Genomic DNA, 27945 nt, shown 5'->3' with positions numbered 1-27945 from the left:
CATTAGCGGGTCGTCAACGTCAGGGCGTGGTGGGCTCGGCTGCATGAGCCTGAGGGGTTTGCAGCCAGGAGAGAACACTGAGGTAGGGGGACGGGATCACGGAGGAGGGAGCAGGGGTCACCAGAGGCGGGGAAGGGGGCAGGCAGTAGTTGTACAGGGAGGGGTGGGAGCTGCGTGGCACCCGAGCGGGGCAGCCATGCGGCACCTCTGGGGGATGGGTAGAATCTAGGCAGCACAGGGGTGAGGGGATGGGAGGAGCCCTAGGCAGCAGTGCAGCAATGGCGGGGGCGGGTGTGGTGGGCCAGACCTTCGTGAACGCCAAGGGGGCAGGGCAACGAAACGCCGCAGAGGCCTGGGGCACAGGGCCGCATCCAATCGGCGGCAGCTAAGGTAAGGGGGGCAGGGTGAGGCGCACAGCAGGGTGGCAGGGTGCATGTGGGTGTAGCAATGTGGAGGAAGCACTGGGAGAGGGGTGAATATTCAGGGCGGAAGTAGCGGTAACATGCCTGGCAGCGGGGAGGCAAAGGTGCAGGGGGAGGGGGAAGCCGTCAGGCAGTAGTGGGGGGTTGGGGGCGGGACAAGCCTGGCATTAGCGGGTCGTCAACGTCAGGGTGTGGTGGTCTGGGCTGCATGAGCCTGAGGGGTTTGCAACTGGGAGGCAATACTGAGGTTCGGGGCCGGGATCACGGAGGAGGGAGCAGGGGTCACCAGAGGCGTGGAAGGGGGCAGGCAGTAGCCATACAGGGAGGGGGTGGGAGCTGCGTGGCACCCGAGCGGGGCAGCCATGCAGCACCTCTGGGGGATGGGTAGAATCTAGGCAGCAGAGGGGTGAGGGGATGGGAGGAGCCCCAGGCAGCAGCGCAGCAACGGCGGGGGGTGGCGGCGTTGTGGGCGGGACCATCCTGCGTTCCAAGGGGGCAGGGCAGTGAAACGCCGCAGAGGCCTGAGGCACAGGGCCGCAGCCTATCGGCGGCAGCTGAGGTAAGGAGGGCAGGGTGAGGCACACAGCTGGGTGGCAGGATGCATGTTGTAGCAATGTGGAGGAGGCGCAGGGAGGGGGGCGGATATTCAGAGCGGAACTAGCGGTAACGCCTGGCAGCGGAGCGGCAACGGAGCGCGGGGGAGGGGGAAGCCGTCAGGCAGTAGTGGGGGGTTGGGGGCGGGACAAGCCGGGCGTTAGCGGTCAACAACGTCAGGGCATGGTGGCCTGGGCTGCATGAGCCTGAGGGGTTTGCAGCCAGGAGAGAACACTGAGGTAGGGGGACGGGATCACGGAGGAGGGAGCAGGGGTCACCAGAGGCGGGGAAGGGGGCAGGCAGTAGTTGTACAGGGAGGGGTGGGAGCTGCGTGGCACCGAGCGGGGCAACCATACGGCACCTCTGGGGGATGGGTAGAATCTAGGCAGCAGAGGGGTGAGGGGATGGGAGGAGCCCTAGGCAGCAGTGCAGCAACGGGGGGGGGGCGGGTGTGGTGGGCCAGACCATCGTGCACGCCAAGGGGGCAGGGCAACGAAACGCCGCAGAGGCCTGGGGCACAGGGCCGCATCCAATCGGCGGCAGTAAGGTAAGGGGGGCAGGGTGAGGCGCACAGCAGGGTGGCAGGGTGCATGTGGGCTGTAGCAATGTGGCGGAAGCGCTGGGAGAGGGGTGGATATTCAGGACGGAAGTAGCGGTAACATGCCTGGCAGCGGGGAGGCAACGGAGCAGGGTGGAGGGGGAAACCGTCGGGCAGTAGTGGGGGTTGGGGGCGGGACAAGCCGGGCGTTAGCGGGTGGACAACGTCAGGGCATGGTGGGCTGGGCTGCATGAGCCTGAGGGGTTTGCAACTGGGAGGCAATACTGAGGTTCGGGGCCGGGATCTCGGAGGAGGGAGCAGGGCTCACCAGAGGCGGGGACTGGAACATACAGTAGTGGCACAGGGAGGGGTGGGAGCTGCGTGTCACCTGTGGGGGATGGTCGGAATCTAGGCGGCAGCAGAGGGGGTGAGGGGGTGGGAGGGTGCGAGCAGCCCCAGGCAGCGGGGCAGCAACAGTTAGGAGGGGGTGGTGGGTGGGCCCATCGTGCGTGTCAAGGGGGCTGGGAGGTAAAGTGCAGCAGAGGTCTGGAGCACAGGGCCCAGTGGAGCGGCAGCCTCTGAGGTAAGGGGGACAGGGGTGTATGTGGGCGGTTGCAATGTGGTGGAAGCACGGGGAGGTGGTGGATAGGGTGCTAGTAGCACAGTAATGTGGCTGGCAGTGGGGAGACCACGGAGACAGGGGTGAGGGAAGCAGCTAGGCAGTGGTGGTGGGTGGAGGGGAGGGACCAACCTGGCATCATCGGGAGGCCAGTGTTTGGCGTGGTGGGCAGGGTAACAGGGCTGCAAGGGTGCCAGGAGGTGTCAGAGAGGTGAAAACGCTCACGTATGGGGGCAGGATCAGTGGGGGAGAGAGCTGGGGTCACCAGAGTTGGGGGAGGGGGCAACCAATCAGTAGAGGGGCAGGGAGGGGTAGCGGCCGTGGGTTGGGAGCTGTGTGCCATCTGAGGGGGTCAGCAGTGTGGCACCTTGAGGGGGTGGGGAGATTAGAGGTGGCAGGGCAGTATAGGGAGGGTGGGACCAGCCCTGAGGCAGCAGCACAGAGACAGCTTGGCTGGCTTGCTGGGCCTGCTCATAGTGCATGCCAAGGAGGTGGGGAAGCGAAGCGCAGCAGAGGCAGGGGCACAGGACAGAGGCTGCCCGGCAGTGAGGGGGCCTGTGGGGGGGCACCGCAGGGTGGCAGGGGTACATTTTTGGGGGCAGCAAGCTGGTAGCCACACGGAGGGGGGGTGGTGGTGGATGTGCTGGGCAGACACATGCTTGGCAGCCAGGAGGCATCAGAGTGGGGGGAGGGGAGTAGCTAGGCGGTAGTGTCCTTGGGGGTGGGCAGGACTAGCCGGGTATGAGTGGGGTCTCAACATCATGGTGTGGTGGGTCAGGCAGCAAAGCAAAGGGCCTGGCTTTGCTGGGCTTGGTGCATGTCTACAGGGTGGGACCACTGTTAGCAGCAGCAGCGTGGACCCAGGGTAGCAGTGGAGAGGCAATGGTGGTTGTAAGTGGGGGCGCTGTGGACGGTGGTGCAGCGTGGTGGGGGCAGCCTGGTGGTACCAGTGCGGGGAAGGTGGAGTAGGACTCATGGGGCGGCAGCAGTGCGGCAACAGGGCTAGGAAATCGGGAAGGCTCTGGAGTGGGGGACAGGGATAGCATCTAGGTGGTAGCTGCAGGGAGGGGTGGGCAGGAACAGCAGAGGGGCAGTGTGGTAGGTGGGGCAGTCATGCAAGTCAACAGGGCAGGGCTATGAAGACCAGCAGTTGCAGAACACAGGGGAGCAGCAGGACATGGGGTAAGAGTGGGACCCAGGGTGGCAGCAGATCAGAAGCAGGGTAGTGGTAAGGGGGCAGTGACGGCGAGGGGCAGGGGATTGGTAGTGGGGGTGTGGAGAGAGCAGATGGGGTGGTATCAGCAATGTGGTGGGGCATCAGGACAGGAATGAGCATGTTGGTGGGCGGGGTGGGACAGTACGGCTGCACAGCTGCATGTGGGGTGGCAGGCGGTTGGTGGTGGCATGCAGAGAAGGGGGGACAGCACCATCTGGGAGGCAGCGGCACAGCAACTGCACAGGTAGGGCACGAATGGCAGGGTAGGGCCTTAGTGCCTGTCAATGGGGCTGGACAGTGAAGGTCAGCAGTGGCCTCGGGCACAGGGCAGCAGCTTAGCTGCAGCAGTGGTGGTAAGGTGGACAGTATGAGGGGTGTGCTGCAGAGGGCAGGGTCACGAGGCAGGGGCACCCAGGCAGTAGCAGCATTGGGAGAAGGCTGGGATGCGTGGGGCGTCAGCAGCAGGTCAACGGGGAGGGAATCTGGAGGCACTGGAGCAGGGGTGGGGGGCCGACAGGCGGGAGAAGTTCGGGGGTGTTTGGTGGGACCAGCAGGGCAAGAGCATCAGGTTAATAGCTGTGTGGGCAGGGCAGGGGCTCTGCACAGCGGCAGCAAGGGGAGAGTATGCAGTGAAGAAATGGCGGGGGGAGGGCAGTGAGGCAGCAGTGATTAGAGGAAGGCAGTGACTTGAGATGGCAGCAGATGGGGAGGCAAAGCAGGGAGGCGAAGCGGGGAGGGATTGGCCTGGATGTGGTTGGGAGGGACTAGTGGCGCAGCAGCCACATGGCAATGGCACAGCATGGCTTGGGGGCTGGGTGGGGCAGTGGAGATGGGCAGGAGCAGGGTGACCACGGTAGCAGTGGTGGTGCTGTTGGAAACACAGGCACCAGGGCAGTAGAAGCACTGGAGGGTGGTGCAGCAGAGTGGCAGAGTCCTGGGGGGTGCACAAGGGAGTGGTAAGGGCACTGGGGGTGGCACAGCTGGGCATCAGTTGCAACGGCAGGGCAGCAGAGCAGCTGTGGTGAGGGTTAGCTGTTGTGGAAAAAAGGGCACTGCTGTGGAGTAGCAGGGTGGAGGGTGGCAGCGCTGGTGGCAGTAGCATGACAGGAATGGGGGGGTGGAAGGGACAGCGGTGGGTGTGTGGGGTGCAGCAGGGTGGCAGTGGGGGATGGCACAGTGGGGTGGCAGTGGTACAGGGTGTGGGGACCAGGCGGCAGAAGCACAGGTCGGGGTGGCAGTGATTTGGTAGCGGCGCTATCAAATGCTTTTTCTGCATCTGTTGACATGGTCCTATGATGTTGATCCTTTGTTTTGTGAATGCGGCACATTAGTTTGATTTGTGGATGTTGAACCACCATTGCATCCCTGAAATACATCTTACTGGATCATACCTCTTCCTGTATTGTAGAATTTGGTTTGCAGATATTTGGGTGAGGATTTTTATGTTTATGTTCATCACAGATACTTGGGAGGTCTCGATAAGGGCCGTGCTGGCCTCATAAAATGAGGTGGGGAGCGTTTCTTCCTCTTGTTTTTCTGGCAGAGTTGGAGAAGGATTGGTATTCATTTTTTTCTGTGGATGATTCGTAGAATTCACAGGTGAAACCATGGGGTCCTGGACTTTTGCTTGTTGGAAGTTTTTGATTTCTTACTTAATCTCTCTACTGGTCATTAGTAGACAGCTGAACAGTCAGATGTCTGTTTCTTTAGAATTCAATCTTAGTAGGTTGTATGTTTCTGGAAATGTGTCCTTTTCTTTTGGATTATCTAGCTTGTTGGGGTGTAATTTTTCATAGTACATTTTTAAGAGCCTTTGCATATCAATGGTTTCAGGGAACATCTCTCTCATTTCTGATGATGAGTCCTCTTTCTTTGAATCTGGCTGAGACTCTGTCAGCTTTGTTCTTTTCAAAGAACCAGCTCTTTGTTGATCTGTTATTCTTGTTGGTGTTTTTTTTTTTTTAATATATATCTTTCTTTTGTTTTTTTAGTTTTTATTTCATTTATTTAAGTTCTGATGTGTTCCTTCTACTAACTTTGGACTTTATTTGTTCTTTTCTGTTTCCTTGAGGTATCAAGTTAGGTTGCTTATTTGAGATGTTTCTTGTTTCTTGAGTTAGGCCTGTATCACTATAAACTTCCTTCTTAGAACAACTTTTTTTTTTTTTTAAAGTTGGCTCTAAGGGCTGCCTGTGTGGCTTGGTCTGTTAGGTGTTGGCCTTTGGCTCAAGTCATGAATTTAGGGTCCTGGAATTGAGCCCTGCATGAGGTCCCTTGTCAGCACGGGGAGCCCCTTTCTCTCTCTTCTACTGCCTGCTGCTCCTTCCACTTTGCTCAGTCTGTCTGTTTGTCTCTCTCCCCAGCTCTGTGTCAAATAAATAAATGGCATCTTTAAAAACATAAAGTGAGCTCTATGCCCAGTGTGGGGTTGAAACTCAAAACCACAAGATCAGGAGTCACAGAGCTCCACTGACTAATCGACTAGACTAATCGACTAATCGGGTGCCCCATTTTAGAACCTGTTTTACTGCATTCTGTGAACTTTGTTTCATTGTATTATTTTTTCATTTACCTCAAAGTATTTCTGTGTTCCTATTTTGGTTTGCCCATGAACCCAATTGGTTGTTCAGTAGCATGTTGTTTAGTCTCTGTGTTTATGAATTTCCAGTTTTCTTCTTGTAATTGATTTCTAGTTCTATACCACTGTGGTTGGAAAAGATGGTTGATTTGATTTCAGTCCTCATTTGGGAAAATTCTAGGCTTCTGGAATTTATTGACTTGTCTTGTGGCCTTACATATGACCTAAGGTGGAGAACGTTCTAGGGGCACTTAAGAGGAATATATTCCTTTTGCTGCTTTTGGATGGAGGGTTCTGTGTGTATCTGTCAAGTCCATCCAAGTAAGGGGTTGTCTGAGGCTGATGTTTCCGTTGTGATCTTCTGTCTGGATGGGGGATCATTGAGAGAAGTGTGAGGTATTAAAGTTCCCTATGGTATTGGTGCTGATTGCTTCTCTTAGGTTTGTTCATATATGCTCTACATATTTAGTTGCTCCATGCTGGGGCGGTAAATATTTATAAATGTTGGATAATTTTACTGCGTTAATTCCATTATCAGTTGTAGTGCCCTTCATTGGCTCTTGTTACAGTGTTTGGATTTTTTCTTGTTCTACTCCATTGGGCTGAAAATAAGAAGATCATCTGTTAGTTCTGCAGCCATGAACAAAGCACACCCCTGCTCTAAGTCTGGTTTTCTTTTTTTTTCCTCTGTAAATAAACACAATAAATTCTTCTCCAATGACCATATCCTGACTCCAATACGAGAATGTGTATAAAAGTGCTTTATAAACTAGGAGATACTGCCCAATTATGAAAATGATTGCGCAACCACCAAATGTTCAGGATAAGATTTTTAAAGACATATGTATTTATTGTAGAGAGAGAAAGAGAGTGCACAAGCATATGCTAGAGAAGGGAGGGTCAGAGGGAGAGAGGGTATCCTCCAGCAGCATCCCCGCTGAGTGTGGAGCCTGGTGCAGGGCTCTCTCCCAGGAGCTTGGGTTCTTGATTTGAGCCAAAATCAAGAGTCAGCTGCCTGACTGTGCCACCCAGGTACCCCCAGAATAAGATTTTTTACAACATTTTTTGAGGGCTTACTCTCATAGGTACTATTCTAAGTGATCTCCATTTCACTCAATTCTAAAAACTATTTTTAAATTTAAATAGAAGCGATTCTAAAAGCAAATATTCATAATATACTCCGAGGTGGGCAAACAGGCAGAAAAGAGGTTAAGTAGGGGCATTGGGGTGGTTCAGTCATTGAAGCTTCTGCCTTTGGCTCAGAACATAATCCCAGGTTCCTGGGATCGAATCCCAGGTCAGGCTCCCTGCTCAGTGGGGAGTCATCTTCTCCCTCTGTCCCTCCCCCTGCTTATGTCTCCCCCTGTTTATGTCCCCCCTGACTCTCAAATAAATAATTAAATTAAAAAGGTAAGTTACTTGCTCAGTGTCATGATAAATGTTAGAACTAGATATAGTCCTGAGTGTGTGACCATGAAGAATGTGTTCTTTACTTTTTACATTTACCAAAAAATACGTAGCCTTCAAAATACCGTAGATTAAATTAGTTTCCCCTTTCTCCATACATTGAGTATTGGAAGATGCTACAATTCCAGGACCCTGGCTTCCTGGGTCGGTGGAGTGTCTGACTCTTGATCTCCAGGTTATGAGTTTAAGCCATGTTGGGGGTACAGATTACTTAACTGAAAAAAAAAAGATGCTATATTTTGGCTTGTTTTCTTTTTCCTTTTGACCCCTTCACCCATTTCTCCCACCTCCAACCCCAAACTTCTGCCACCCTCCATCTGTTCTGTCTGTGAGCTCATATTTTTGTTTTTGTTTTGTTTAAGGTTCTACATGTGATTTCTAGTATTTGTCTTTCTGTCTGGCCTGTATTACTTAGCATCATGCCTTCAAGGGCCACCATGTTGTAAATCGAAAGATTTCATCCTTTTTTATGGCTGAGTAGAATTCCACTGTTTACGGACCACAGTTTCCTTATTCATTCATCCACTGATGGCATTTAGGTTGTTTCTTTATTTTCACTGTTGTTCTTTTCCTGCAGTGTACACAGGGGTGAATATACCTTTGTGAGTTAGTGTTTTCATTTCCTTCAGATAAATACTCAGAAATGGAATTGCTGCGTCCTTTGGTTGTTCTGTTTCTCATTTTTTGGAGGAACTTCTGTACTGTTTTCCATAGTGGCTGCACCCTTTTATACTCCTAGTAATGGTGCACTAGAGTTTTCCTCTATTCCACATCTTCACCAAAACTTGCTATTTCTTGTGTTTTTGGTAATGGCCCTTCTGACAGGTGTGAAGTGGTGCCTCATTCTGGTTTGATTTGCATTTCCCTGATGATTAATGATATTGAGCATCTTTTCGTGTTCGTGTAGACCATCTGTATTTCTTCTTCAGGAAAATGTCTATTTGGATCTGCTGCTGTTACATTAGATTACTTGTGGAGTTTTTGGTGTTTTTGTGTGTTTTGTTTTGTTTTGCTGTTGAGTTGCATGAGTTCTTTATATTTTAAACATTAACCCCTTACTGGATATATAATTTACAAATGTTTTACCTTAGGTTACCGTTTTATTTTGTTGATGGTTTCCTTTGTTGTTTGGACGTTTTATAGTTTGATGTAGGCCCACACTTTGCTTCTTTGTTTGTTTTTACTTTGGTATCAGCTTAAAAGCACCACTACCAAGACCTGTGTCAAGGGCCTTTCCAAATCCTGTGTTTTCTGCTACAAGTTTTATAGTTCCAGGACTTATATCCAAGTATTTGACACATTTTGAGTTAAATTTTGTGTATGGTGTATGAAAATGGTGCAGTTTTGTTCTTTTGCATGTGGCTCTCCAGTGTTCCCAGCACCATTGATGACAGAGACTGTTTTTTCCCCCTTGTTTATTCTTGGCTCCTTTGTCATAAAGGTCCCGGACCATAGATGTGTGTTTCACTTCTGGGCTCTCTCCTGTCTTCTGGTGATGTGTGTGTCTGTTTTTATGACAATGTTAGATTGTTTTGATTCTCAAGCTTTGTCATTAGTCTGAAAAGTGCAAGTGCAGTGCCTTTAGTGTGGTTCTTCTTTCTATAGATTGCTCTGGTATTCAGAGTCTTTTGTGGCATCATACAAATTTTTAGATCCTTCTGTTCTCTTTCTGTGAAAAATGTCCTTGGAATTTTGATAGTAATGACATGGTAGATGGTTTAGGGAAGTATGGACATTTTACCACTATTAATTCTTTTCACCCATGAATATGTGATATCTTTTGGTTTATGTGTGTTGCCTTCAGTTTCTTTCCTTACTGTCTTGTAGTTTTCAATTATACAAGATTTTACCTCTTGGTGAAGTGTATTCCTGGGTATTTTATTCTTTTTGATGCAACTTAAGGTGGTATGATCTTCCTAATTTATTTTCTGATGATTCATTATTAGTGTATAGAAATGCAGTAGGTTTTGGGGTAGTAATATTGTATCCTGTTCCTTTACTGAATTTAGTCATAGTTTGAACAAGTTTTCATTGTCTTCTTTGAGGTTTTCCTTATATTCTGTATCATCTGCAAATAGTGATCATTTTACTTTTTTATTTCCAGTTTTGATGCCTTCTGATTATCTTCTTGCATAATTGTTCTGCCTTGGATTTTTAATATTGTGTTCAGTAAAAGTGGCAAGGAAAAAGTGACAGTGTTCCTAACTTCGGCGATCTTAGAGGAAATAGAAACAGCTAAAACTTTTCAGTATGGGATGTGACGTAATCTGTGTGGTTGTTGCATAAGGTCTTTTAAAAAAAAGATTTTATTTATTTGAGAGAGAGAGAGATCACTAGTAGGCAGAGAGGCAGAGAGGGGCAGAGAGCCCGATGCAGGGCTTGATCCCAGGACCCTGGGATAATGACCTGAGCTTAAGGCAGAGGCTTTAACTCACTGAGCCACCCAGGTGGCCCATATATGGCCTTTTTGGTGTTGAGGTATGTTCCTGGTCTACGTGCTCTGTTGAGAATTTTCATTGCAAATGGATATTAAAGTTTGTCAAATGCTTCCCTGCTTCTCAAGATGATCACATCATTTTTATTCTTTATTTTGTTAATGTCCTATATCACTTTGATCGATGTGCTCCTGTAAACCATCGTTGCATTCCTGCAAGATCCCACTTGATCATAGTATATGATCATCTCAGCATATTGGTGAACATGGGTTTTTAGTATTTTGTTGGACATTTTTACATCTATAGTTATCAGGGATATTGGACTATAAGATTTTTTTCTTGGGGTGTCCTCGTTTATTTTTGTATCAGGGTAATGTTGGCCTCAGCAAGTGGCTTTAGAAGCTTTCTCTTCTGTTTTTTGGAAAAGCGGGCAAAGGACTGGTATGAATCCTTCCCTGAATGGTAGAATTTACCATAAAAGACATCTGGTTCTGAAACATGGTTTTTTGGGAGGTTTTAAATGGCTGATACGGTGAGTACTGGTGTTTTATTTAAGAATTGAATCACTAGAGATGAAACTGTTTCCATATCTTGGTGGTGGGATGGATGAAGGGGAACGAGAGTCATGGGGGCCCAGCACTCAGAGGCTCCATCTGCCACTGCAGCTGTGTCATTCCTCTCAGATGCTGGCAGAGGATGAAGGACTGGTGGAAACACGGCAGAGTGGTGGTGGCAGAAAGTTGGGGTCCGAGCGGGGTGATGAGACTGATGCGTGGCCCTCCTGTCCCACCCATAGGGTATCAGATTGCCTACTGCCTGGCCAACAGCAACTCCTGCACGTTCACCACAGTGGAGATGGGTGCTATGGTGAGACAATTCATGGCCACCGAGCTGGACCCAGAGTCAGCATACATCTTCAGGCTGATGATCAAGATGAGGCAGGGCTGGGGAGCCCCTAGAGGCCACCATCATCACCACTGAGAAGCGAGGTAAGGCCAGAGGCCCAGGTCCATTGTCCTGGTGATGTAGGAAGACAGCTGGGCCCAAGGCTTCCTGGGGCAGGGCTTGCAGGGTAGTGCATCTACATAGCCCGATATTTACCAGATAGGCAGGAGGTTGTGTAACTGGATCAGGGTGGCTCTGAGTCACCATGTTGGAGGGAGGCTCCCTGAAGCCAGGTGCTTTTTCTCTGATGTTCAAGACCACATGAACAGCTGAGCCAGGGGTTCCAAAACAGGTTTCCTACCAAGCAATCCTAGGGAGATATGTCTTCCTGGATGGTGCTTCTGTTCCAAGCCCTAGTGAGGTGCTTATTGTTCATTGTCTTGGTTTATCCTTAACCAAATTCTGGGGGACAAAGTGCTGTGAGGTCCAGTTCTACAGAAGACATGGGGCACAGACAGATTCAGTCATTTGCCAGGGACACAGCTGTTGAGGCAGTGATGTGGACACCTTCCACAGACACTGGGCTCCCTGTTCCCACAGCAATCTGCTGTGGGTTCCCATCTCAGTGAGCCCCTGATATGCCATCCAGCCTCATCCCGGGATCTGCCTCGGGGTTCCCTTCCCAGGGGCACCCCAACTACTATAGGCCCTTTTTATCCCACCTGAACTTGGAGGAACCACAAGGGTTCCAGCTTAGGTCTGAGTCAGGACAGAGCAGGGGCAATCTGGAGTGCAGAGCAGGCACTGGACCCCCAATCTGAGGCTGCCAGGCTCCTGCGTGGCTCTCAGGGCAGCGTGGTGCCTGCCAGTTTCTGTGCTACCACCAGCCCACATGCATAGTTCCCTTAGAGCTCTGGCTTCAGAATGTGTGGCTCAGAGACTGCATCCCTGTTCTCTCCACATCCAGGGATCAGACTGTGCTTTGGCCCTGCTGAGGCCACAAGGTAGCACACGGGTGGTAGCTTGACTTGGCCTGTCCCAGGAGTGGTGTTGAGGGGAACATATGGCTCATTTACCACCTGTGCTCTTGAACGGAGAGCCCCATCCATGTCCCAGAGCTATCTCCCTGGACTTTGGAGCAAAATCAAAACAAAATGAAAGGATCCAGGATACATTTGGGCCCATTTACCGGCAGAGGTACTCTTGGTCTATGGCTTGCTCATCAGTGTCAGAGCAGGGCTCTTACTGGATCACAGGTAGACTGACAACCAGGCCTATCTGGAAATGTTGTCGCCCTGGGAGAAACACATTTGCTCACTACTCAAGCATTATTTGTGCTGTTATGCTGAATCCTTCTCTGACCCACCTGCGTACCATGAGAGGCTGAGTGAAATGCAGTGCCTGGAGTGTAGATTATGTTGGCTTCTCTGTACATCTGTCTCTAGGGGTTATTCAGCTGGTGGGAAGGGGGTTAGGGAGCAGGTATTTGGGGCTGACATGCCTTGCTTCCGAAGAGCCCCCTGTGTTTGAGTAGGAAGGCGGGGGGCTGCAGTCTGATCTGGCACCTGGGCCCACGTTGGTTACCACGGTGGTTGGGTTGAGGGGAGCACAGGGCCTGCAGCCAGAGTCTGTGGTTCCTCAACTGCCTGTTGACAGCCTGCACCCAGGGCTTGGGGCACTGGAGCAGAGCCAGAGTCCCAGGGCCCAGGAAGATGCTCATAGGAAAGGACTGGAGCCAGGGAGGGAGGGAGGCAGGCAGGCTCATGCAGCCACGGCAGCCAGCCAGGTCACTGGGGGCCTGAAGCCTGGCTCTGTGCTCTCTGCTGCATTGGAGGGTTGGCATGTCTCAGGGCAAAAAGCACACAGTGGGAAGTCTGCCATCACCACAACCCTGAAGTAGATGGTGTGATGTGGCTTGCACTCAGGCACCTGGGTGCCATGGGTGTGTCTCCTCCTCCTCCTCCTCATTTGAAAGGAGTTTCAAATGTCTAGGTCAGCACCTGGGCGTTGGACAGAGAGCAGCTAACTAGTTCTTTCTGAGGTGCCTGGCAGGTGGAATGCTGCCCCGTGGCTGAGGTGGGCGGTGGGGTAGAGACCAAAATAGCCTGCTATGTGCTAAGGCTCAGGTTTTGTGCAAGGGGATTCTTGGAGGCACCACAAAAGAAGAACCCCATCTGCATGTCTCTGCAGAAACCTTGGTTGGGTGCAAGGAAGGAGAAAGGGTGGGAAGGAGTATATTTGCTCTTTCCACCACTATGCGGGTTACCTTCTTCCAAAGAGATCCATTGAGGACATGGAACACAGGCTGAGCGACCTGGTGGACACCAGGAGAGGGTGTGCTGTGCAACAGGGGGAGAAGGGGCTAGACCTGCCTGACCATGGTGGATGCAAAGGGGGCACTGAACAGGTTTGTGGGCCTTGGGCAAGGCGGTGAGCTGCAGGGCTTCGCCATTATCCAGAAAACCTCCGTAAACGCTGTTGCAAATCCTTTACAACCTCTCTGATTTTCTCCTTGGGAGAAAATTCTAGAAGCAGAAACCTTAGCTCAGAAGACATGAGCGTATTTGGCTTGGAGATACAGAAACTCATGGACATGCCATGCCCTGGCAACGAGGATGCAGGTCTTGTGGCCTCTCTGCTTCCATTTTGATGTCTTGCCTTCTATGTTAGGTGAAAATATATCTCATTAAGTGTGTGTCCACAGGCCTTTTATCCCTACTTTTCCATTAAATGCCTGTGACTATACACGGTGATGTGTCTTGTGGGGTCTTAGTGTCTGATCGTGAAAATTCTCAAACTCAACTGGGTACAGGAAAAGCTGCATTCAAGCCAATCAAGAATTAGTAAAGGGGAACTGAGTGAGTTGAGGAACATGAGCCTACCTTTGTGACTCTTGTTTGAAATGTTGCTGGTTCTTTAGTATTTCTTCTTCCAGATTTAGAGAAACTTTATCTGAAAATACCCATGATCTACAGAAATGTGATGAAGTATTTCTGTGTGAACAAATGGGAAAATTTAACTTCTCTCCCTTCCTGAACCCTCCATCATTCAGAAATTCTCAGGGAGAATTCTTTCTTCCAAGGTACTTAGGATTATTAGCACAAGTTCAGCACAAGCGCCTTTTTCCTGTAACAGGACACCGCTAGAAACATTGGTTATTTTACCAAGGGATTGAGTGAAATGTCCAATTTGACAGTTATGTGTATAGACTCAGATAATGACCAGACAATTTTCAGGAATTAAGGGTGACTTTGTGGAGCCCCTTGTCAATAGCGGCTTCACACCTTGATGACACAGTGCTTAGGAGCCTTGCCAGATGAGTAGGGAATGTTACCTGTTGGCAGGTATAGGAACCTCAGGATATTTGGGGGACCTCAAGAAGAGGAATCCACCCAAGTTGACAGGTATTGCAGTCAAGTCTGATGGGAGTATTGCGCTTCGCTTTGGCCTGGACACACTACTGAAAGTTCACTCTAGAGATTCCTCATGAGAAGTTCCAGCACAGCAGGGTTTCAAAATCTGTATGGAACAGTCCATCACTATGCCTGCCAGGCTTAGAATAGATGTTAAGAAACCAAGTGTGCTTGCGGCTGACTCCTTGCATCTAAGAAACCGTCCCAAATCTGTTAAACTGAAAGCCATCACCCATGTGGACTGGCACCCGCTGCCACCACCGCCAGGCGTTTATGTGCCTCACAATGGGTCCCATGAAGCTCTGAATCTGTTTAGTTGATAATCAGGTTTGGGGACCTCTTTGTAGGGTGGCAGTGTTTTCAGATTGGGAAAATCCTATCAGAACTATACCCAAAATCATCCCAGAATCCTCTAGAAGCTGGTTGTTGGAGGGCTTGCCCTTAAGGTCAGTAGCATAGTCTCTGGTTAGGAGTGAAGCAACTTCGATCTCCAAGGTATAGGTTACATTCATATTGTGTGGTGATTAGTTGTTGGTTTCTTATTTCTTTTTTTGAGTTCCAGGGTCCATGAGAGGCATGTCTTAGAAAGGAAGACCAGAGGCTCATTTCAGCCAAATAGAGTTGTGAGGAAAGAAAGAAAGCAAGACTAACAGAGTCACTCACATAGAGTAGAAAAGACATTGAGGAGGTAGAGTATATGCATATCTCCAATGGGAGTTCCGTGTCATTGAAGTTACAGGGTAGAGGAATGAGAATGCATGTCAAAGGTGAATGAAGATTCAAGGAGAAGTAAGCAACCCTAGGACGGTCATGCAAAATTCAGTTGAAATAGGGTTTATGCAGATCTTCTGTTTGGTTTATGGGAGCAGCAGAAACTTTATTTAGACTCCTGTCACTAGTTGCACATGGTGATTGACCTCTGGGCCATTTCCTGGCCCACATCCTCCTGCTTGGGTCTGGCAAAGATATCGTGGAACTCCCAGTAGCCAGCTGACCGTGCATGTATCATTTGAAGGTCTGCCAGCAGCAATGCTAAATCTTTAAATTTCGGGATTCTGTGGTTTTGGCCTCTTTGAGTTTGTGCTCTCTGCTGGAAGGGAGGGGCATGCTTTCAGTTTTGTGTGACATTGTGTCTTCCCAAGTGCGGTTCCTGAGACCTCAACTAAAAGCTCTCCCTGTTTTTACAGGTGGTGCTTCGAAACTAAGGTGACTGGACCTCGTTGGCAGCATCCAACACGTCTGGCCTCTGTCTCTTCAGTGCAGATTCAAGTGCAAAATATACAGGAATGTGACCTCTGTCATCTCCCTGGTGGATGTATATCACAGTTGTAAGTTGTCATGGTTCTGAACCTCCTGCCAGGGTTGAGGTTTAGGCCTTGACTGGGGTATCTTTTTTGCCAGCTTCTGTCTTTCTTCTGGAGGGAAAAATACCCCTTGTCGATTAACTTGGAGAGGTACCCTGAACCAGAATGTTTAGAGTTGGCTGCTTGTGGAAGATGACTTAGTTGCACATGTGGAGAAGGTTCTGCAAGTCCCTGCCCCACAAAATACTTCTGAGCTCCAGGTTGCCTCTGGTAGCAGAATCCTGAGTTATTGCAACCTGACCTTGAATAGACATTCTCTCGACGATCAACTATCTGCCCACACTTGCTTCATTTGGCCATACATCTAGAGCAAAGAATCCCGGGCCTCTTTACAAATGGATGTCTGAGTGGACTTCCGCACATGTGTTCTCTCTCTCTTTCTCTCTATCTCTATGTTTCTTTTTGTGGGCAGAGTGGGAGTTGCAGAGGATGAGAGAGACACTTCAACAGGCTCCACATGCCTTCCATAGCCTGACACGGGCTCAATCCCATAACCCTGACGTCATTACTGGAGCCAAAGCCAAAAGTTGGTCCCTTAACTGAAAGAACCACGGAGGCATTCCTGGACAGTCTTTGTGTTTATGGAAGGGACCGTTAGAACCCCCTTCTGTTCTAAAATCTACCGAATCGGGGAGTATTTCCACATCTGCTGTGGTCATACACCCTCTCAGGCCCAGAGATACATAGCTGTTCTTGGTGGTGGAGAAAAGCCCTGGGCTCCCATGTTCTCATAGTCAGGGAGGAAGCCCTCACTGCCTGATGCTGAACTGTCGAGGTTTTCCTGCCCTGATCCCAACAGGTCTTCCAGAAGAGCTTCTTTGTAAAAGATGAAATTAATTTGCCAGCCCCCGGTTGGCACAGTTGGGTAAGCATCTGCCCTTGGCTGAGGTAGGATACCTGAATGCTGGATATCAAGCCCTGTATTGAGCACCCTTCTCCATCTTCCTTGCTGAGCGACCCTGACTGTTTTGCACTCTCTCTAGCTCTGTCATTCTCCGATATGTGAAGTAAATAGAAATATTTCTAACCATGAAATTAATTTGTAAATCCTTTGCATTTTGTAAGGACAATATTAGTAGAATTAAGGACACATGAGAGGTAGATCACAAACCATGTGTTGAATCTTGTGGCCATTCATCCTTGCGCGATATACATACGTCGATAGGTTAAGGTTTTCTTGAACATACATCGAGGGTGCACTTGAGATGGCTTTGCTGGCAGGAGGTGATTTTATTAAAGCACAGGGATACGACCCTTGGGTAGAAAGGGTTGCTTGCTAGGGTCGTGACGGGAGGCTGACTCTCTGGGATAGCATTGGGGGAGGTCAGGCAAAAGGGAGGTTTTGCAAGAACGTGGCAGGAGGACAGAGGACACCCAGGATACGGGAGGCTTTGCTTTTGTGAAGGGAAGGTGGTTTTTCTTGCTAGGAAGGCATGAATTGAAAGATGGCGCGGAGCTTCCTGGAGGAATGTTACCTTCCTTCTCTCACAGGTCCTTCCCAAGGGACTGCAGGTTTGAAAAGAAGCTGTCCTATGGACATTTCCTTCGGCCTCAGGCTCCCTCAGTGTCATGGATGGGAGGGAGATGTCAGGGCTTCAGGAAATGGCAGATCCGGGCCTCTGGAAGGTCGCTAGGCTCTCGTTAAATGAGCCTCTTCCTGCAGAATCAGGAGGACTTTTCAAAACCGAGGGAGACTCTGGTCTTGCCGGGTTTTGATCTCCATCTGTGGAGAATCTGTTTTTTCCTTTCCTCAGCTTGAGAGCAGTCAGAGCGCCTGAGGGATGTCCCCCGTATCTCAGGTTGGGGGGCAGTGTGGCGTGCCAGTGCCTGCTTGGTGCTCAGCTAGCCTTCTCCTCCCTCCTCGTGTGCCCCTGATCAGTGCAGAGCTTTGTGTGGTTAAGGTTGTTGAAGGAAGACAGTCTCATCTTCTGTAGCTTCTTCCTGCTGAATAGGGGCATAGAGCTGTCCCTCCGTGTGGGTCATTGCTGGTCAGGTGGGGAAGGCCCAGCTGGGGGAGGCCTCTTCTGTCAGAGTCGTAAAAAGAAGAGGTCGCTGAGTGCAGGGGAGAACTTGTGACTGGATCTTCCTGAGCGGAAAGGACCATTTGTCCTCTGGAAGTTACTGCAGTGAAGGGTTCCTGGCACCACCTGCAGAGACCGGGCATGGGGTGGGAAACAACACAACGGGGTTAGAAGAAGAAAGAGAAGGAGAATCCCCATGAAGAGTCCTCTGATAGTGGGTGAGAACCCTTCCCCAGGCCAGGAGTTGAGCCAGTCCTTAAGGAGAGGAATCCTTGGAAGTGGGGATTTGAGCAGTGGTGTCTGGTAGAAACCCAGAGTTCTCTTTGAGATCATGGGGAATGTATGCACAGCATTGTGTCTTTTGATGGGCACAGGCTCCACCTTGTGCAGCAGTTACCACCTCTGAAGCCTTTGTGTTCTGTAGAACTGCTTTATGCGTTGGGTTCATTCCCGTATTTCACTGAGAAATCCTGTTTGGGGTGACACGGTGGGCCTTGACTGTGTACTCAGTAAGGACTTCCCCATGCCCCACGACATCCTCCATTCCCAAAGAGGGGCAACGATGGATGCCAGGTGGCCACGTCAGTGGAACAGAGCACCCGTGCACCATTGCTTAAAATGGGGAAGGTGGGCTGGGTCGGTGATGGTTTTCATGATGCGCCCATGCATTTGGCCCAGGCCAAATGTCTGGCAGCCTCTGGAGCTTGGGGAAGCCATGGGCCCAGGTTAGAGCTTCATGGCTATTGCGTCCCAGCTAGGGGCCCTTATCGAATCCCCAGTCTCCTTAAACCGCAGTCAGGCTTTCAAGGGCTCCTTGGGTTGGGAGGAACTTGCAAGCATTTCAGGCCCATATCGGGTTGGCAGGTTCTGGCTTGGGAAGAAGAGCCTTTTCTGTCAATTGCTTTATGGGCGACAAGGAAGGCCTGTCAGAGTCCGGATAAATTCTTGTATGATGTGTTGCCAATGAGAACCAACAGGTGGGCACTAGGATCTCTGCTTTGGGGGCAGACATGTTTGCTGACAGGCTTTGGCCTCAGCAGTCCGAGTTCGACTGATGACAGCACTCCTGGTTCTTCTTACCGCCTTTCCCTGAAACTGTTGCCGTTGCTAAAGCACCTGTCCTCCACGTTTTCGTAGGGGCCTCTGCAGTGTGGTGGACTTCAGAACCTTTCCAGAGTTAGGAGCCATGGGCGTAGAGCAGTCGGGTCCAGGCCTAAGGATCACTGGGTTTCCAGTTGTGCTGGTTTCGGGTGTTAGTTCAGGCATATCTGGAAGTGTAAGGTGGTACTTGGTAATATCATGGGCCTGCTGTCATGGTTTGGTGGCCTTTGTTCTCTGGGACACTCTGGAGCTGATGCCAGGTCCTTACAGTCAGGGGTTATCCCTGTATGAATTTTCCCATGAGGGCAATTGGATGCTTAGCTAAAGCCTTTGTTTTCCAGTGTACCTGAATAGGGGTGGCTTCTTGGATCACTGGGACTGGGAGGGAAGAAACCATTGCAAGAAACCCTTTTGACTGGAGGTCCCGCTGGGAGATCCTCGTTAGTAGGAATAGCCGGTGAGTGGGAGAAAACTTGTCTGGGAGATAAGGGCACCCCAAGTGCACCCTCCACTCCAGGTGGAGAGCGAGGTCCTTCATTGTCCCCATAAGTCCCCAGAGAACTCTGTGGAGTGGTGTGTGTTCTCTGGCTTTGAGGGAAAGAATTCCTCATCCCAGCCCCATCCAGCTGGTCAAGGTGCTCGTTGAGTTCCACAATCGTGGAGGAATCAATCACATGGTCCAGTTGCTGAATGAACCTTGAGCCCATGGGGTCCCGGTGTTATGCCCGCAGAATAAGGAGCAAGGGGACTGCCCACCCACGAGCTAATGTGGCCATGTTTCTGAGGGTGACCTCAAGTTGTCTAGCTTAGTTAAGTGACATATTTGGAAAGGCCACTAGAGTTAGACGGGAACATGCACAAAGGTGGGTTCTTGAAACTGACTTTTCCTCTTCAAAAGAACACTCCTTTCCAGAGACAGCCAACTCAGGGCTCATGTCCTTGGAAAGCACCCTGGGATCGACTCGAGGGGCAGCAACCCTACCCCTGCTGGATTACCCGAGGGTGTTGCCTCGGAACCGCCCCTGTCTCTTCCACGCACAGGACCATGACCAATACTGGGCTCAACACTGGCAGCGGCCCCACAAAATGGGCCCTGCTCAGCCTGTGTGTTTGGTAGAAGCAAGAGGTGTAGTGAGGAGAGGCTGTCCCTCATCTGAGCTCTGACTCGGGAGCCCCCAGACACCACGCCAGAGGAACTGGGGCCCCATGACAGAATTTCCTCGGGGAAAACTTGGGCCTCAGGGATGGCAATGCTAGACACCTAGGACGTACCGAAATGGGACCTAACATTCCTTCGGAAGCACGTTAAAAGCATGGCGCATTTGATTCTGGTTGAGCCCTCCAAGTCAAAGGGTCTCAAGAAGCATTTCCTGAGCCCTGAATGAATAGTCGACAAGATTTTTCTGAAACTCACATTTTGTTAGCTGCTGTTGTATTTGTTGTGTATGTAATAACGTGCGGCTGGAGCTTTGACAATTCTCTAGGGCCTTCATTGCTCAGTTAACTCATTTGTGCAATGGAAGAGGGAAGAGGCTGTACTAGCTAGCCACCAAGGCCCTTTCCTGACTCTAACATTGCCTAGGTCCCCAGTTATTATTTATTATGTATTCATTTGTTATTTGTTACGTATAAGCATGACAGTATCCTGAAAGCATCGAAGGCTGTGTGATGGTGGAAGGTCTGGGACAAATTTAAGAAGAGCGAGGTGAGCTGGAGCTGAGAGGGTGGGCATGCAGGCTACACAGGAAATGTCACCTCTTTGGAGAGTTTGTGAGGGCATGGTCGGGATGAAAGGCTCACCAGCCATAGCGAAGGAAATTCTGTCATCACCCCTCCCTGAATACCCACTCCTCCGCTCATTTTCCATTCCCCATTTGCCATTGTTGATGGCGTCTAGAAAGATGCAGAGGTTCCTGCTCTCCTGGCCTTATAGACGTACAGGATGGTAGTGCAGGCACGAGGTTATCTGCTTTGGCCTTATTTGAAAAATGAAAAAAAAAAAAAACTTGAGTCTGAGAAGGTGACTGACCAAGATCATGCAGTTTGTTGGTGGCAGAACCATGGTTAAGTCAGGTCTGCGAATTCCCAGGCCACGGCTCATTTTATAACTGTTAATAAAGGCAAAGATAGTACCTTTTGAAAGTTGTAAGAAACAAACATTAAACATTTATTTTTTATCTTGCCTTAAACACCGCATCTCTTTTTTCCAGAGGTTGCTTGGATTTTCTGACTTCCGGGGATTAATAGTGTTCACAGGAAAACAGATGAACAGCGTGGCTTGAGATTTTTAATTTTTAATTTTTCCCACATCAGTTCTGAAAAAGCCATAGTGTTTCCTCCTTTAGGCTACTGGTAAATGTTAAACTCATCTTCTCATGTTTTTAATTTTTCTCTGTCACAGAACCTAAATTGGTAATAAATCAATAAGAAACAAATGTTTACATTCACTCAGTGAAAAGTATCATGTCTAAGCTCAACATCTATCTGAGCCACACATGGACACGTAAGTATCTTGTATGTGGAGCTGTGTAGGCAGGTAAATCCAGGAACTGCAAGGCAGGCCAAGTCTCTTCTAACTTCCTTCTTCCTTCCTTCTTCCTTCCTTCTTCCTCAGCTGTCCCTCCTCCACTAAGAGCAGAAAATGAACACATCTCAGGTGATCTTTTTGTTTGTTTATTTCCACTTTGTTTCAAAATGAGTATTCTAAAATTTGAAAGGAATCATATTTTTAAAACAAAAAAATAGAGGGCTCCTGGGGGGCTCAGTGGGTGAAAGCCCCTGCCTTTGGCTCAGGTCATGATCCCAGGGTCCTGGGATCGAGCTCCACATTGAGCTCTCTGCTCAGCAAGGGAGCCTGCTTCCCTCTCTCTCTGTGCCTGCCTCTCTGCCTACTTGTGATTTCTGTCTGTCAAATGAATAAATAAAATCTTAAAAAAACCCCGAAAAGATAGAAATAGGCAAGAATTACTTGAAGGGAAGTGTATCAAGTATATCAAGCAAATTCAAAGAACAGTTGGTAGAATGAGAAGCAGGACTCTTAATTTCACAGAGTTGTGCAAGTTGTAAAACTTCCTTTGATTTTTCTAATAACAACACTGAAATTGCCTATAATCATTTCTGATAGACACAGCATTGTACTAGAAGTGTATGGATGCTTTTCAGGGGACCGAACAATGAGGTCTGAGTGGACAGCCCTCTCATGGTCCTGCTTGATCCAGGAATAGGACTTTGAAGATCTGGTGGAATGGAGGGACCACACGTCCTCCAGATGACTCTCCCTAAGGGTTTGTGTCAGTTTGTTCACATCTCTAGCTTGAATAGCCGACTGTTCTGGCTTTGGTTTCTGCATTTCTCATTCATATTTCAACTTCATGAATGCATTCTTGCTTCTTCGACATTCACCTGAGCTCTGGAAAAGGCTACCAAATTGTAGTCAAATCCAGTTTCTGGCTTTAGTCTTACTTGACCATCCTGCAGCATAACCCTCAGTCTCTGTTGTCTCTGACACTTGCCTGCTAGCTTTCCTTTCTTAACTCTGATACATCTCCTTACTGTTCCTCACAAAGTTGTCTTTCCCTTTTGCCCTAGACGTTGCCTCTCCTTGGGTTTGTTGCCCAACCATCCTTGGCTCACTGCTTTTCTTCAGTCTGTGTTTTTCCCTGACTGGTCTTCTCTCTCTCTCTCTCTCTCTTTTTAATGAAATACTTCTGAATTAGTAATAACATGGTTAAAGGTTAAGTGATGTTCCCTCAAGGAAGGGTGACATTTTTCATCTCAACTGAGACACTTCCACTGAGAATGAAAGAGGTTCCATAAAGTTATGATGGTACAGCTGTCTATATTGGGACAGTACCAGACAAACTGGAGTTATGGTCCTCTTGCTGTAGATATGTCTGTCTGTCTTGTTTGTCCTAGCAGTGCTGCTTTTTTCAGGTAAAGGATACTCTTGTATGCCCCCTACTGTTATTTAGAAGGGAATCCATCATCTTTAGGGCTTTCAGAACTTAGATGCAGCTGTATACCACTGGCATCCTGTTAAAATGCAGATGCTGATTTAGTAGATCTGGTGGGGACCCTGGGTTTTGCATTTCTAAAAAGCTCCCAGGTGAAGCTGACTCTGCTGCTCAGGGAGCCACACTTTGAGTAAGAAGTCTATACATGATTTTCTGTTCTTTCTTTGATTTTTTGTCACTTCTTAAAAGCCCGTCCAAGACATCTGTATCTAAACAAACATGGATTGTTTCTTTGTTATAACTGCACAGTAATTCAAGCATGGACGTTCCATAGTTCGTTAACTGTTTATTATTAGTTATGCACTATTTCAAACCTTTTGCTATTACAAACCATGTTCTAGTGAATGACCTTGTACATATAGGTTTTTTCTATCTGATAAATTCCTAGAAGTGTGCTGCCAATCAATGGGTGCATAGAATTGATAACTCGATCATTCAGGATTTTGGTATCATTTTGTGTCACTCCCATCGACACCACATCCATGCTTGTTTGTCCACAGCTTCACCCATAGAACATGTGGTTCAACTTCTGGAATTTTGGCAGTGGAAAGAGAAACGTGGTATTTTATGAAGTTTATCTCTGCAAGCTTCTTATTTATGAGTGAGGTTAAGTATTTTTTCATGTATCTGAAAGGTGTATTTACGTTTCTGTGAACCCTCTGTTCATATCTTTTGCCCATTTTGCTCTTAGGTTTGTGGCTTTTTTTGTTTTTCTTCTTCTTCAGTGTCTAGCTCTTTATAGATTAGGGATACCAGTGCTTGTCCATTTTATGGGTTGCAAACTCTTATTTTATAGGATGTGATTTGTCTTTTGATAGTTGACCCTGGTGTTTTCTCCCCCATGCAGGTATTCTGTTTCAGAATGCCACCTTTCACTTAGTCATTTCTTTAGGCTCCCCTTGGCTGTGACAATTTCTCAGACTTCCCTGGTTTTTGATAACCTGGGCAGTTTTGAGGAGTACAGTTAGGTGTTTTGTAGAATGTCCCTCAACTGGGAATTGTCTGCTGTTGTTTTCATGATTAGACTGAGGTTATGGGTTTCTTGGAGGAAGACCACAGAGATAAAATGTCCTTTGGTCTTATCATATCAAGGGTTAGTGCTCTGGACATGACTTATTACTTTGTTTTCTCTGTCCTCATACTGTACTCCTTGGAAGGAAGTGGGCAATTACACTATACCACTTACACTATACCTCCTTCCTGTTGGAGTAGCTACATGATTATGTACATAAATTATCAGGAATTCTGCATAGGAGATTTTTCTGTTCTCTCCTATTTACTAATCCATTTATATCAGCATGAATTCGTGGCTAGTTATTTTATATTTTGGTTATAGTACAATGATACCTTGTTCCTTTTGTTGCTCAAGTTGTTCCAGGTTGGTTAGTAAAAGCATCTTCTAGTGGCACCTGGGTGGCTCAGTTTGTTGAGTGTCTGACTCTTGATTTTAGCTCAGGTCATGATCTCAGGGTCCTGGGATCCATCCCCAGGTTGGGCTCTTTGCTGAGTGTGGGGCCTGCTTGAAATTCTCTCTCTCAGGGTGCCTGGGTGGCTCAGTGGGTGAAAACCTCTGCCTTCGGCTCAGGTCGTGGTCCCGGGGTCATGGGATCGAGCCCCACATCGGCCTCTCAGCTCAGCAGGGAGCCTGCTTCCCCCTCTCTCTCTGCCTGCCTCTCTGCCTACTTGTGATCTCTGCCTGTGAAATAAGTAAGTAAGTAAGTAAATAAATAAATAAATAGAAATTCTCTCTCTCTCCCTGTGCTCCTCCCTGCTGCTTATGCTTTCTCTCCTTTTGCTACTTTCTCAAAAACAAGTAAATTAATTTTTTAAAAAGCACCTTCTGTCGCTTCCTGTGTCTATTGACATACCCGGTTATTGTTTGAATATTTCTACCTTACTCTGTGGCAGTAGATTTTCCAGGTGCATCTTCTGTCTTTCCTGCCCTAGAATTAGCCATTTTTTCACCCTAAGTAGTTCTGGTTCTTTTCATTGGAGCATAGTATGAGAAACCAAGATTGGGGGACTAGATGTGTCTGTTGTGACTGTTAAGTCATTGCTCAAAGACCCACTCAGCTAACTGAACAGGGAGTTTGTGTATACTCACTCATGTATATACACGTGTCTAAAAATATTTTAGTATGTCACCATCTTTATCTATAGTAAGCTAAGTATTCACACTGTTGTCTCCTCTTGTAAGCATTACCAGATGCAACATTCTAACCTTCTCTCCTTGCTTGTCTGTAATCTCCTGCACTAACAGTGAGAATCCAGCTAACATCAGGATTTCATTTATTTGATAGTTCAATTCCAGAATACACATACATGATTTCAGAGTTGCATACATGATTTCAGATTGGTTAACCCATGGATGCTTGATTCTCCCAGTTTGGGACCATTTGGATTAAGGTGTTAGAAATATTCACATGTAGGTTTTAAAACACAAGTTTTCAAAAACATAGGATGTGAAATTGCTGTGTTTGTTATGTATGTATGTATGTATGTATGTATGTATGTTTAGCTTCGCAAGAAATTGCCAAACTATTTCTACAAAGTTGCTGTATCAGTTTTTGTTCCTACCAACTATGAATGAGAATCTTGTTGTTCTGATTCTGGACCTGAAATTGGCACTGTCATTATTTTTGATGTAACCATTCCAATACCTGTGTCATGTTGTCTGCATATTCCCACTGAGGTGATGTGGAGCATCTATCTGTTTGTGTATTTATTTGCTATCCTTATATCTTTGGTGAAGAGTTTGTTCAAATCTTTTGCATATTTGTCATTTGGTCATTTCTTTTCTTATTATTGAATCATTAAGAGCTCTTTTGTGATGTTGGACACAAAGCCTTTATTAGATACCTGTGTTCCAAATATTTTCTCCCTGTCTGTGCCTTATCCTTTCATTTTCTTAAAAATGTCTTTCACAGAGCAGAAGACTTTATTTTTAATAATATCCAACACATGCTTTTCCCTGTGCAATATGCTTTTGCTGTTGAATCTAAAAACCCATCCCCCAAACCAGTGTCCTAGAGATTTTTCTCCTGTATTTTTATATTTATATCTCTGATTCATTTTTAGTTAATACTTGTGTAAGGTCTGTGTCTAGTTTCATTTCTTTTGCATGAGTGTTCGGTTGTTCGAGCACCATTTTTTGAAAGACTATCTTTTCTCCTTTTATTCCTTTTGTGCCTTTGTCAAAAAATGTTTGACTTTATTTTGGTAGATCTATTCCTGGTCCTTGTAATCTGTTCTGTTGATCTGTGTGTCTCTCTCAGCACTAACACACTGTCTTGGTGGCTAGTAGCTTTATAGTAAGTCTCAAGACCAGGTGAGGTGAATTCTCATTTTTCTTCCACATTGTGTTGGCTATTCTATTTTTTTTTAAACTTTTTTTAAAGATGTTATTTATTTGTCAGAGAGAGAGAACAAACAGGGGATGTCACAGGCAGAGAGGGCAGAGGGAGAAGCAGGCTCCCCTCTGAGCAAGGAGCTTGACTCGGGACTTGATCCCAGGACTCTGGGATCATGACCTGAGCCACCCAGGTGTCCAGTGTGTTGGCTCTTCTAGATACTTGCCTTTCTGTGTAAACTTCAGAATCTTCTTGTCATTATCTGCAAAATAACTGTGAGGTTTTATTTGGATTTTATTGAATTTATCGATTAAGTTGGAAAGAATTGACCTCTTAGCCATATTGAGTCTTGCTACTGATGAATACGAACTCTCTCTCCATTTATTTAGATCTTTGATTTCTTCCATCAGTTTTGTCTTCCTGTGTATATGTATTGTGTTAGATTTTATACTTGAGTACCCTTTTTAGGGGTGTATTGTAAAGAGTATTTTTTTCATTTGAAAATTTGGAATTCAATTCTTTATTCGGATATAGGAAAATAGTTGACTTTTTTACATTGACCTTGTATCCTATGATGTTTTGGTATTTCCTCATTACTTCCAATAGAATTTTTTTATAAGATACTTGAGATTTTCTACATAGACAATAATATTGACTTCAGATAGAGTTTTGTTTTTCCTTTTAAATGACACACCCTCATTGTCTCATGCCCTCTTTCCACGCACCTTCCCTCTGGTAATCACCAGTTTGTTCTCTATATTTGTGAGTCTCTTTTTTTGGGTCTCTTTTATGCTTTGTTTTGTTTCTTAAATTTCACATATGGTTGAAATCATAGGATATTTGTCTTTCTTTGACCTATTTCATTTAGTATTATACCCTCTAGATTTATCCGTGTTGTTGCAAATGTTAAGATTTCATTCTTTTCTCTGGCCAAGTACTAGTCTATTAGCTATCTATATAATCTCTATATCTCTCTCTATATATATATCTATATATACACCACGTCATTTTATCCACTCATCTATTGCCGGGCTCTTCCATATCTTGCCTACTGTAAATAGTGCTGCAATATAAACGTATCTTTTCAAATGTTTTCATTTTGTTTGAGTAAATACCCAGTAATGGAATTACTGGAACATATGACAGTTCTATTTTTTTTTTAATTTATTTATTTGTCAGAGAGAGAGTGAGCGAGAGCGAGCATAGGCAGACAGAGTGGAAGGCAGAGTCAGAGGGAGAAGCAGGCTCCTGCGGAGGGCAAGGAGCCCGATGTGGGACTCGATCCCAGGACGCTGGGATCATGACCTGAGCCGAAGGCAGCTGCTTAACCAACTGAGCCACCCAGGCGTCCCATGACAGTTCTATTTTTAAATTTTTGAGGAACCCCCACATTGTTTTCCATAATGGATGCACCAGTTTTCATCCCCACCATCAGAACACAAGGTTCCTATTTCTTCACATTATCACCAACTCTTGTTCTTTCTTGTTCTTTTTCTGCAGGCAGAGTCCCAGGCTGGCAGGAGAAGTGGGCGTGGTCGCTGGGACAGCCCTCCAAAATGGGTCAGGTGACCTTTCAAACTCTGGGGAGGTGAAGGGTTCCTAACATCACAGCAGCACGTGGGCCATACCGTAGGTGGATTTTTCTGGACCCATCAGACAGCCTGTGCAAGACGTGAGGATGAGTGAAATGTGCTGACTGGAATGGAGGTTGTGTTGTCTTCTGGGGTTTCTGTCCCCAGGGGATATTCAGGCAGGTGGGGTGGGGGCAAAGGGGCAGGTTATTTGGGGCCGATGTGCCTTGCTTCGGAAGCGACCCTGTGTTTGAGCAGGAAGGCGGGGGCTGCAGTTGGATCTGGCACCTGGGCCCACATTGGTTACCACGGTGGTTGGGTTGAGGGGAGCACAGGGCCGGCCGGCTGGAGTCTGTAG

The 27945-nt window shown here is 47.7% G+C and overlaps 1 long non-coding RNA gene across 1 annotated transcript; it reads left to right on the top strand.

The window, feature by feature from the left end:
* On the top strand, window positions 1–27916 carry LOC309859877. Its single transcript, XR_014309011.1, has 4 exons — window positions 1–390; window positions 10666–10858; window positions 15355–15495; window positions 27517–27916. It is a non-coding gene; the product is annotated as an uncharacterized lncRNA (long non-coding RNA).
* Window positions 27917–27945: the final 29 nt, after the last annotated feature.

This window comes from Mustela nivalis (genome assembly GCF_964662115.1).
Source record: "Mustela nivalis genome assembly, chromosome: 2".
Taxonomy (NCBI): domain Eukaryota; kingdom Metazoa; phylum Chordata; class Mammalia; order Carnivora; family Mustelidae; genus Mustela; species Mustela nivalis.
The sequence above is the reverse complement of the archived record's forward strand: the minus strand, read 5'-3'. Positions and strand labels throughout refer to the sequence as shown.